Source organism: Henckelia pumila, chromosome 2 (genome assembly GCF_033568475.1).
Source record: "Henckelia pumila isolate YLH828 chromosome 2, ASM3356847v2, whole genome shotgun sequence".
Taxonomy (NCBI): Eukaryota; Viridiplantae; Streptophyta; class Magnoliopsida; order Lamiales; family Gesneriaceae; genus Henckelia; species Henckelia pumila.
In genome coordinates, this window is record NC_133121.1 from 116,606,169 (window position 1) to 116,617,860 (window position 11,692).

Sequence of the window (11,692 nt, forward strand, 5' to 3'; positions counted from 1 at the left end):
GGTGCTCCCTGTGCCTGTTCCTCTGTCAATGCAAAGACATGAGCCTGTTGTCTCGAAGGCTGGCTACCTGTCTGACTCCCTCCTGGCCTTGGCTGTTGCTGTAACGCCCCGTTTTTATCTTAAATGAGTTTATTTGAGTTAATCACAGATTACATAGTTCTCGAGCCGGTTTGATTTTGATCAGGGTCCTTTTTGCAAATTTTGGAAATTTCAAGGACTAAAACGCAAAAATTGAATTTGTTATATTATCTACTATTGGAATTGGATTGACCAAGTCTCCTTCTCCTTCTTCTTCATCGGTTTCTCTCCATTAGAGGCGCCCAAAGCTTTCTCCAAGCTTTCAAAATCCAGTCCGAGCTCGATCCGTCCGTTAAAAATTATTTCTGAAGGCAGATTAGCGATCACTGCAGTGAGAGCTCTGTTATATCGTAAGTTTTTCTACGATCAGACACATTCTAGTTTTTGGATGTTGTTAGAATCGTTCTAGATTCGAGTATGTTGTTCTCTACCGAGTTATGATCGTTTATTATCTGTCGGTTTTGAAATAGAGCGACGTTCGGAATTGTTATGATTTTTGGAAGTATTATTCGAAAATGTGGGTTTTGAGATTTGTTGGGTTTGTCTTGTTGTTGTGGTTTTAGCATTGAATTGAGTTGATATCAGTATTGAACTGCTGTCTGCGTTGCCGATTTGTTCAGTTTATAGCCGTTATGCCGTCGGTTTGAGTTTTGAGGGTTTCGAACCGTTTTTGAGTTGTTGAACTTGGCTTGTAAGTTGGTCTTTGTTGTTGATCAATCTCTTGTATCTGAACAGATTCGTTTGGAGTTGTCAAGCCCTGAGTTAGCAGCTAATTGATCGTTTCAGAGTTGGACGAAGATCGGTAATGAGATTTACCTTGATCCGTAGTTGTTGTTTAGATTGTATAGTTGTTGATACAATCTTTTGTTGTAGCTTTCCTGAAGTTGGAACTACTGCATTGAAAGGTAAAAGCAGTCATCGTAGCGGGATAGCATACTCGGGACTGTGGTTCTCGAGTTTTCCCTTTTGAAATCACGTACTTGCATCTGCACTTGTTCTAGCATGAAGAACTTGTGTTTTGTTTGATTGCTTTTGCTTTTGTTAAATGGCTTATGTGTTATGTTTCTGTTATGCATTCATCTTGAGCCAATCTTGTTTTCAGCGGGCAGAACCGCCCTTTTTGTTTAGACATTTGGGAACTATGATTGAGTGGCCTAGGTTGTAGTATTTTGCCTAGCGCTAGCATACTCATTATGGTTGCTCAAAGTCTAGAGGAGTGGGATACGTGGCACCATGGGAGAGTCGGTGAGTTGTTACGTGATCTCATCCTCGGGATCCCAAAAGCACAGCAGCAATCCCTCGTTTATCACATTTGATATCCCGTTTTAAAAACATGCATTTCATTACGTTGCTTTGATTTTGTTCTTGAATTGAAAGCATGTTTATTGTTATATTGCTTGATATGTTGCTTTTACTGGGAATGTCGTTCTCACCGGTTATCCGGCTGTTGCTTTGTTTTTGTTTGTGTGCTTGGCAACAGGTGGGACAGGATCCAGTCAGAAGAGGCACGGTTAGCTCCGAGAGAAAGTTGTAGCAGTGAGACTCGGTTTAGAAGTCGTGTCAGCATGTCTACTTAGTGTTGTTAGAACATGTTTAGATATCAAACTTCGTTATTATGTTGTATTGACATGCAAGCTTTGCCGTGTTGTTATCATGACATGTTATAGTTTGGAGTAGTTGTTAAACTCTAGAACTTCATGTACTAATCGAAGGAACTGCTATTTTAATGAATGTGTTGATTTAGATTGCATCGGATTGGGTGTTATCGGAGTGGCCAGCATGTTTTCTGCTGTTTTATTCTTTTGCAGGGGGGGGGGGGGCGCCCGAGCTGCTATTTATGGCAGCCCGAGCATACCCCCATCCGGGAGCTGGGCAATGTTTCTGCCCAGGGGCGCGCTCGCGCGGCTATTTATGGCCGCCCGAGCGCGGCCCTCTAAGTTTAAAAAAAAAAAAACAAATTTTTTTTTGTTTGGTTCTCTTTCCTTCCTTTCTTCTAGCTATTAGATATTGGTTGTTTAATTCTTGTTTACTCCTTAATTAGATGTTTAGAATCGAGGTCTCACAGTTGCTGTGGGTGTGGTGGTTGGAAGGAATGGACAGATGAGGCTTGCCTCCCAGGTTGAGCCACTGATCGTGATGACTCTGTACCTCGTGACTGTCCGGAACCTCTCTGAGGACACACTCTCGCAAAATGTCCTGGCTGATGGCATATATGGCAACTCCCAAATACGCCTCGGCACTGATCAGTCGGATGACTTCCACCACAACTGTTACAAACCATGCCAGACTTCGGTTTTGACCCACTCAAACTCAAAGAACTGCTCCCAGATCTCTTAAACTGCTTTCCTCGAGCTTGCCAAAATTTCTTCTCGCCACTACTACTGCCACCACTTTCAAACCGAGGAGGTTGTTGTGAAATTGGAGCTGAAGATTGTGGCTGTCTCGGAGGTTGAACAGAATACAAAGCTCCTCGCTGTTGTATCAAACCAGCTTCTGCTCCTTTGGCACTGTTCAAGGCATCAGCAAATGTATTTGGTCGCCTTGTGTTCACTAAAGTAAATACCTCTGGATTCAGTCCATTAATGAACTGATCAGCCATAGCCTCATCACTGTCAGCAACGTGTGGAGCAAAACGTAGCAATGTAGAGAATTTTGCAACATAGTCTTCAATATTCAAATTTCTCTGCTTCAGATTAGCAAACTCTGCACTCTTATCTTTGCGGTAAGACACCGGAAAGAATCGTTGATAGAATTCAGTTTTGAAGACTGTCCAGGTAAGTACTGTTCCTCTACGCTCCAGAGCCTTCTTAGTTGTGAACCACCAGTTCTTCGCAACCTCATGCAATTGGTGCCCAATCAGTCTGACTCTCCGCTCATCACCATAGTCGAGTGAATCAAACATCTCCATATCATCAAGTCATCCTTCACATTCGACTGCATTCTCAGTACCCTTCAGTGTAGGCGGATGGTATGATTGAAAATGTTTGAGCAGTGTTTCCATCGGATTAGCTGACATATCAGTCATATCTCGGGAAGTACTTCCCTGTTCATTACTCGGAATTGCAGTAACTTGAGGCACTGTCGGAGGTACTACTGTTTGTTCAGGCAGAGGATGCACTGTCTGCTCTGGCCTAGGAGTAGGAACCTGTGGTCTGAGAGGAGGTCGGCCTGGTCGTCGAGACATATCTGATTATCAAAAGAGTTAGGATACCAGAATCATCAAATCTATTTCAGTCCTCCTTTGATCATCTTACCTCTGATCCAGACTCGGTTCTGATTCAATCGTAAATAATTAATCAAAGTATGCAGATAGCACATGCTTCCAATCGACTCAGATAATCAGGTAGCATGTCGTAAACAACAGATCACATGCTTGTATCATGTTAGATAGTGCAATAAGCATGCATCTTTAATCATTATCAATCATACTTTCAAATAAATTAAATACAACATCATGTAATAAAATACTTGAAAATAAAACATGCTAGCATTTATACCATGTAAGTCAAGCATGTAATAAATCATAGCATAATAAACAAGTAAAGAAGAAGACTCGATCTACCCCACTCGCTATCTATCTTAGTCCAGAACTTTCTCGCTCTGATACCACCTGTTGTGACGACCTGAGTTCTAATCTCTCATTTAATCAAATCATCATAATTAATAGTCAAGGAATCAAAGACTAAACAAAGTAAAAAAAAAATTTTTTTTTTTTTAAAAATCAGAGCACCTCGCTCGATCGGTAAAAAGCTACCGATCAAGCGAGCACAAAGGCCCAACTCTCGGGTGCAACAAAATTGTGGCCTCGCTCGATCTGAAACAATTCACCGATCGAGCGAGCCACAATCTTCAAGTTTTCTGTCCCTGCAATAATGGTCTCGCTCGATCCGTGATAATTCATCGATCGAGCGAGAGCATTTTCCAGAAAAAGAACAGAAGAACTTCTGCTGTCAAAAACGAGTTCCTTCATGCATTTTCATCCAATATCAACTCATACAAAACCTATTCAAATATCATAAGCCAACATGCATTCTTACATGATAAAGTTGATAGAATTGAATCATCACAATGCCTTAAAATCATCTTAATATAAACACATGAACCATAGAAGATTCATTATGATAGTAAAAACATTAAGCTACAACAACATGTTGTCTCAAGGATTTACACATCTTTCCAAATCCTATATACATAAACAAGACAACAACTTATTATCAACAAATCTTGGTACAAGTAGCTATAACATAATCATGTTTATGACATTCAAAAATTTCATTGACAGCTCACTCAAACCATCTAACACTCGGATCATCACGCTATTCTTCTCATCCCTTGTCCTTCAAGTTCGCTTTGCCCGGTTCCAGTCCCGCCTATTGCCATGACACATACAACACAATAATAGCCGGATAACTCCGGTGAGAAATACATTTCCCAGTAAAAGCAACTAAACATGCATATAAAACATATATCAAGCTCATGATATAAATAAAGACAATGCATGTTTTAAAACAAGGTTCATCTCTTATCTCGTCGGTTGGGATCCCGAGAAGAAGATATCATAGCTAACCACCGACTCTCCCAATCGAGGTGGGGCTACTTATCTTACTTCTCTAGACTTTGAAGCCACTACATATGCATTTCAGACGCTAGGCTATGTCAACCACCCAGGCCATATATATATAATCCCTCAAATCGTCTATTCAAACGTTTCCATTCATTTCAAAATCAAAGAATAAGTCTTTCAAGATGAATGTAATATATATCATCACAAGAGCATTCATTAACATCTAATACTCATTCAATAAATCATAGAAGAGCATAGAAAAGCAATTAAGCAAATAAGTATGTGATTTAGGAAACTCGATACAAACCATCTCGAGTTATAATCCCATTCAAATAGTAGTCCACTTTTACCTTTCAAATGTGATGTGTATGGTGTCTTCTAACTTGTCAAAATCTGAACCAACACAATCACAAGACTTGTATCAAAATCTGCACTTAAAACCATTCAAACTCCATTGTAGAATAGCTTCAAACCTTGATATTTCTTCTATCGATTTCAGAGGCGATGTTCTCAAGCTCGATGTGTCCTGTTTATACACTGAAAACAGAGCATACAACCAAGGAAATATCAGCTACTATACACCTCAACAGCAGCTCGAGCACAAGCTAGCAAACCATTTCAAATCAAGAGTTTGACGGCATATCGGTATAAGCTCGGCAATCCCGAACGCAACTATAACAATATCAGTTGTATAGGATTCAAACCAACATAATCCTCAACATATCAGCAGGTATATAAATCGAATCATAGCTGGGAGATCATAAGAACATGATACAACAATCATTCCTCAACCCAACTTCAAGAAAACAAGGTATAGAAGCTCATCAACAACAATTCATAACCACATCTGATATCTGCCAGTTTCGACTTCTCAAACCATAATGAAAGAACAGAAAACTTACATCAAATCTAAGGTCTCGTTGCAAGGATTTCAAAACATCTTTCGGAATCGAAATCGGATACCCGAATCAAAAGATATCTCAATTTGAAGATGAAGAAAATGGTTGGAGTTCTTTGTTCTTGCCTCACGGTTCTTGCCTCTGAAAATCTGATGAAATATGTGTTATATCACACGTGTATGCTGAGTATTCACTTTCAAATTCTGATAACTTCATTAATAATTGCACTTTAGCCCCTCAACTATTCAAAAATTGCAATTTGGTCCTCAACATCCTATTTCATTCAATTTCAATCCTAATCAATTTAAGAATATTAGAATTTAAATCAAAACTCCAAATATTCCCAAATTAATTATTCTCGAATTAAAATTAAATAATTTCGGGCGTTACAGAAAGACTAAGTCAAATTACTCAATAAATTGCGTAACATGGTTCTGAAAATAATCATATAAATAGCGAACTTAGATCCTTGAGTTGTGACCCTGTGGTTTCGATCATGATCATGGCTGCAGTGCACTATGGCGCAAGGAAGTCAGGATGTCTCCTAAACTCGTCTAGCCCTGTTATTGGTAAGGGAGGCCAAGACGTCTCTCAACCCCATGCTTACACGTCTATATTTGGTAAAGTAGGCCAAGACATCTCTCAACCCCACACATACACGTCATAGATAAGGTAGGTTAGAACGTCTCCCAACCCCACACATACACGTCATTTCTATAGTCACAATCAGTTCACCTCGTTCGAAAAATAATTTTATTTCTTTATTGGATATAGGACTTAGCAAGCACATGTGAAAGTAATGAACTCAAAGAAAATCTATTTACTCAATGTACATGCAAGAGACTCGATGGTGATTGATTGGGTTTGGTGATTTAGGGGAGTACCAATGCGAAAATATAAACCATGAATAAAGAACTTAGGTGAACGGATCTGTACACTCTACCCTCTTATGACTCACTAAGGGCTTGACCAAGAGAGGAATCTGTTTGAGACAATACTTTCCCTAACCCCTTGACTTAAACCCAACACTAGTTAAAATGATCAAACCCGAACATCAAGCTTTTGCCTTAAAATTCTGCCATTCCTAAGACTCAAGGCCTAAAGCTTAGGGAAAACTCAACCAATTCAAATTCTGCCCAAAACCTCAATTTCCTAACGCTATAAGGTATCCCCAGCCCCGTGCCCTTATCTGAATACAGCCCCTTACCCTGCTGAACTCGCAAGAAGCTGGACAGCAGCGTGGCCTACAAAATCCTGCTCAACACCCTTCCTCAAACCAACCAAAGACCTACCAAACTGTCCCCCGATCCTCAAACCACTATCCTAGCGTCAACACCAACCCCTAAGCCCTTCCAAAACCCTGAAACAATCGCCCTATCCCTCGCTACTGCCCGTTCCCGGCCAACCCAAAATCAGCCCTTCAGTTGCTGTCCGGAAAATCGAACAGCCTCTAGCCCAATCTCAAGACACAATCGAATCATCCTATTGCTACCACGTGAACTACGTATCACCCGTGGTAGCCCCTACACCATCACCCCATCGAAACCAACCACAAACTCATGCTAAAGATCGAACCAGCTGCCAAGAACAGAACTTAGTTTCTGCCAAAAACTTCGAACAGCCCCTAACCAAGTCCCAAATTGCATCCAAATCGTTCCCTTGCTACCACGTGAACTACGTATCACCCGTGGTAGCCCCTACACCATCACCCTATCGAACACCATCAATAACCACAACAGAAAATCGAACATGCTGCCAACATTTCTGAAAATGATTTTCGAGAACACCAACATATAGACAATGGCATTCAAGGTTCAAACTAAAGCATTTAACTCATGAAGGCATCAATATACTAACTGGAATCAAGATTTTCAGAGTAAGCAAAATTACACATAAAAAAAATTTCAGCCGAGGGGAAACAAGGGAAGAACAGGGCACGCTTAATTCCTATACATTCAAAAAGAGTGCAACAAAAGTAACGCATAATAAACATATATAGAATGCAAGAAACGAATCCATAATCTTGCCTAAATTAAAACAAGCAAGAATCGATGAAGTCCAAAAGAATAAATCGGGAGCCACGGCCGAGAACCAGGCTGAGAATCGAACGGGGAGGAAATAGGGAAATCGAGCTCAATCTACACTCCTAGCTGGGCATGGAACGATATTCTGGAGGAAAATCGAAGATTGAAGAGCTCCAGAAGAAGATCAAAGAAGCCGAACTCCCTCTCTTGAAGAACAGGGAAGGAAATCGCATTGCTCTGCGTGTGTGTGTGTGCGGGAATGGTGCGCATGTGTTTAGGTGTTAGTGTGTGTGATTTAAAAGCTAAGGTTATCCAAACCTAAGAAAAATGTCAAATAAAATTTAAAGTGCTAAACTACAAAGATAATTCGCATTTCTAAATTAATCCGCACTCAAAATACACACTAGGATTTTCAAATAAAATAAAAGATCGAATTCGATAGTCTGGAAATTAAAATACAAATCTTCGCAGAAATTTAAAAGAATTAACTCAAGAGTGCGGGAAAGTTAAATTTAAAGGTGACTGACACCGAAAATTTAGAATAATTACATAATATACAATTTTGAAATTTAATATTGAGTTAAGAAATTAAATACCGAAAATTAAAAATTATAAATATTAAAACAGGTTTGGGCATAAAACTCAAATTTTGAAAATTCTAGGCGTCACACTTACATTATGTAGGGAGATACGTCTTCCATATTTTCTAGCATAGTCAAAAGTGCTTGTATCAATTTTGGCACTGTAATTGGTGGTTTAAATGCTAAGAATCCTGGAATATTTGATTTGAAGTGATTGAGGGACCCCAACAAGATCAAGTCCGTCAAAGCTAAAATAGCTAGCTGGACTGGAGTAGCAGTTGAACTCGCCGGAAAACTCGTCGAAAAGGTAATAGAATGAGTAGAAAACGGGGACTGGCTTCACTTCATTTAAAACCTCGAATACAACTCACTCACCCTCGGAAACTCCAAGATCAAAGTAGGGCTTCTCGAAGAAGCGCAACAAAAACAGTTTGCAGAAATAGGTCAATAACAGGGCTTGCTCGTAAAAGAAAAAAAATATCAAAAATAGCGATTTATGGCTCAAATCGAAGCTACAGGCGTAAACTCAAACCGTTCGGGGTTTTGACGCTGGATGAAGGATATACGTGTCAAATACAACAGTTGTATACTGGATAGGCGAGAAGGTGACAGGTTGAGGCTTAGACATTGAGTATATTTTTTGTTTTCTATCAAGTGTATTTATGCGTGGGGAAAAAAATAAGGTGAAAATATCAATTAGAAAAAAACGTTGTCGAAAAATTAAAATACACGCACATACGAAAATGGTTTTAAACACCCCAAAAACACGCAAATAGCCAATGGTTAATTAAAATTGATTTCTTAGTTTGAAAACCATTGTATTTGACACACATAAAGACAACATTTTTTAAAAATTTTCGTATTTTTCCATTGAAATATGACATACGACAAAGGTTTTAGAAAAAATTCTTGTCAAAAGGCAAAAAACAATGGTTTTTGACAACAAACTTGAAAATATTTTGATAAAATTTCATTAAAATATTATAAACACCTTAATACGTCATAAAAATACAATTTGAACTTCAAAAAAATGGTTTTTATTTTTTTTAAAAGATGACAAACGCCTAGGCGCCATGCATAACTAGCGCCTAGGCGCTAGCAAGGGCGCCTAGGCGCCATGCATTATAGCGCCTAGGCGCCACCTTTGGTGCCTAGGCGTCTGCTATCTTTTGGCACCTAGGCGCCATTTTTGGCGCATAGGCGCCGCATATACACAGTGCCTAGGTGCTTAATTTGGCGCCTAGGCGCCAAACCTGTAAAGCGCCTAGGCGCCTGGAATCACTAGCGCCTCGGGGCTTTCTTTGGCGCCTAGGCGCCTTTACTTTTTTTTTTTCTTTTTCAAAATCATTTTTTGACATTCTAATGGTATTTTTATGATCTTTTAAGGTATTTTTGATATTTTTAAAATATTTTATGAAAATATTTTTAATTTTGACATCAAGAACGGAAGTAACGACTCACGTGAATCGGTTTAGCTATCTATTACATATATATGTTATTATTTTTTCACAAAAGCTATTTTTTATGAAAGTCATGAAATTTTATGAAATGATAAGGACGTTATTGATTTTATTTTATTTCATTTTCTGTTTTTGCGTTTTTATTTTTAACGTTTTTTTTACGCTAAGTTTTCTATTTCTTTTTTTTAGTCTTACAAGCCCGATCCAACAATATTTTAAAATATTCTATATTCTAATAACCGAATGAGTCCTAGTCCACCTCCTAAAATATGTCATTCTTAATACGTTATATTATAATTATCTTCTATCGTAGTTGGAAATACAAAATCTCAAAATGACGGTACTTAGACATTGAAAGATAATTTATTCAGACTTGCTCATTCAATTAAAAATGGTAAAGTTTACTCTTATGCTAAAATATCATTGTTTTCTCATAGTATAATTTGCTAGAAGGAAATCAAAATATTATCACTAATAAAAAATCTCAAAGTGGAACTGAACACTACGTGAAATCTTAAAACACAAGATAATGCCCAATAATAACGTATTAAGAATGACATATTAATCCACCTTTCAACGTTATCAATCATTAATCGCATAATATTTATTAGGCTACATTCTATATTCAGTTTCTATAATAGTAAATCAAAACTGATTTCATAAATTTATCTCAAGCTTTTCATATATTGGCTTTTGGCACTTAGGCGCCTAGACTTTTTTTTTTTCCTTTTTAAAAATCATTTTTTTGACGTTAAAAGGGTATTTTATGATCTTTCAAGGTATTTTTGATATTTTTAAAATATTTTATGAATATATTTTCAATTTTGACATCAAGAACGGAAGTAACGACTCACGTAAATCGGTTTAGCTATCTATTACATATATATGCTATTATTTTTTTACAAGAGCTATTTTTTATGAAAGTAATGAATTTTTATGAAATGATAAGGGCGTTGTTGATTTTATTTCATTTCATTTTCTGTTTTTGCGTTCTTTTTTTAACGCTTCTTTTTTTATACTAAGTTTTCTATTTCTTTTTTTTAGTCTTACAAGCCCGGTCCAACAATATTTTAAAATATTATATATTCCAATAACCCAAAGGGTCCTAGTCCAACTCCTAAAATAAGACATTCTTAATAAGTTCTATTATAATTATCTTCTATCGTAGTTGGAAATCCAAAATCTCTAAATGACGGTACTTAGGCATCGAAAGCTAATTTATTCAGACTTGCTCATTCAATTAAAAATGGTAGAGTTTACTCTTATGCTAAGATATCATTGTTTCCTCATAATATAATTTTCTAGAAGGAAATCAAAATTCTATCACTAATTGAAAATCTCAAAGTGGAACTGAACATTACATGAAATCTTAAAACACAAGATAATGCCCAATAATAAAATATTACTTATAAAATTAAAATATCATTTATTGGTGAGGTAAAAACTTTTATCCACCTTTCAATGTAATCAATCATTAATCGCATAATATTTATTATGCTACATTCTATATTCAGTTTCTATAATAGTAAATCAAAAACCGATTTCATAAATTTATCTCAAGCTTTTCATATATTGGTCTTGTCCAAAACTATAAATAATTTGTCACTCATCAAACCAATTTTCATCTTAAGTCGAAATCTTAGGTTAATTCATAACTTACATAAACACTTCCATATATAAAATATTTTCAAGACTTAGTTCTATAAAGATACCAATCAATCCAGAAAATTCAAGAAGCAAATCTAAGATAAATAAGACATTTTTCTAATACCAAGTACCTATGAAAACCTTGTTTCCTAACTGATATATTTTTACGTTGTTTTTTTTTACACACACAAACATATAATCCTGATAGAAAAAATATATATTTACCCAATGCATAAGTCTCAACCCGTCACCTTTTCGCCTCTCATTGTACAACTTTCGATTACAGCAGCCATCTGACATGTATTCAATTTGAAAATGGTGATTAAAATGGTAGATACTGAAACGACCCTAACTCTCTAATAAATAAATATGCGAAATTTTTTTTTTTTTTTACTACTAAATAAAATATGTACATATATGCCCATACATATATGCACAG

The 11,692-nt window shown here is 37.0% G+C and overlaps 1 long non-coding RNA gene across 2 annotated transcripts; it reads right to left on the reverse strand.

Moving 5' to 3' along the window:
• Window positions 1-4,168: 4,168 nt before the first annotated feature.
• Window positions 4,169-7,815, reverse strand: LOC140884182 (uncharacterized). Of its 2 annotated transcripts, XR_012150583.1 has the most exons (5): window positions 7,569-7,815; window positions 5,545-5,690; window positions 5,116-5,179; window positions 4,993-5,035; window positions 4,169-4,448 (listed from the first exon to the last, which is right to left on the reverse strand). It is a non-coding gene; the product is annotated as an uncharacterized lncRNA (long non-coding RNA). The 2 variants fall into 2 exon arrangements; XR_012150582.1 differs by lacking the exon at window positions 5,545-5,690.
• Between the last annotated feature and the right edge of the window lie 3,877 nt (window positions 7,816-11,692).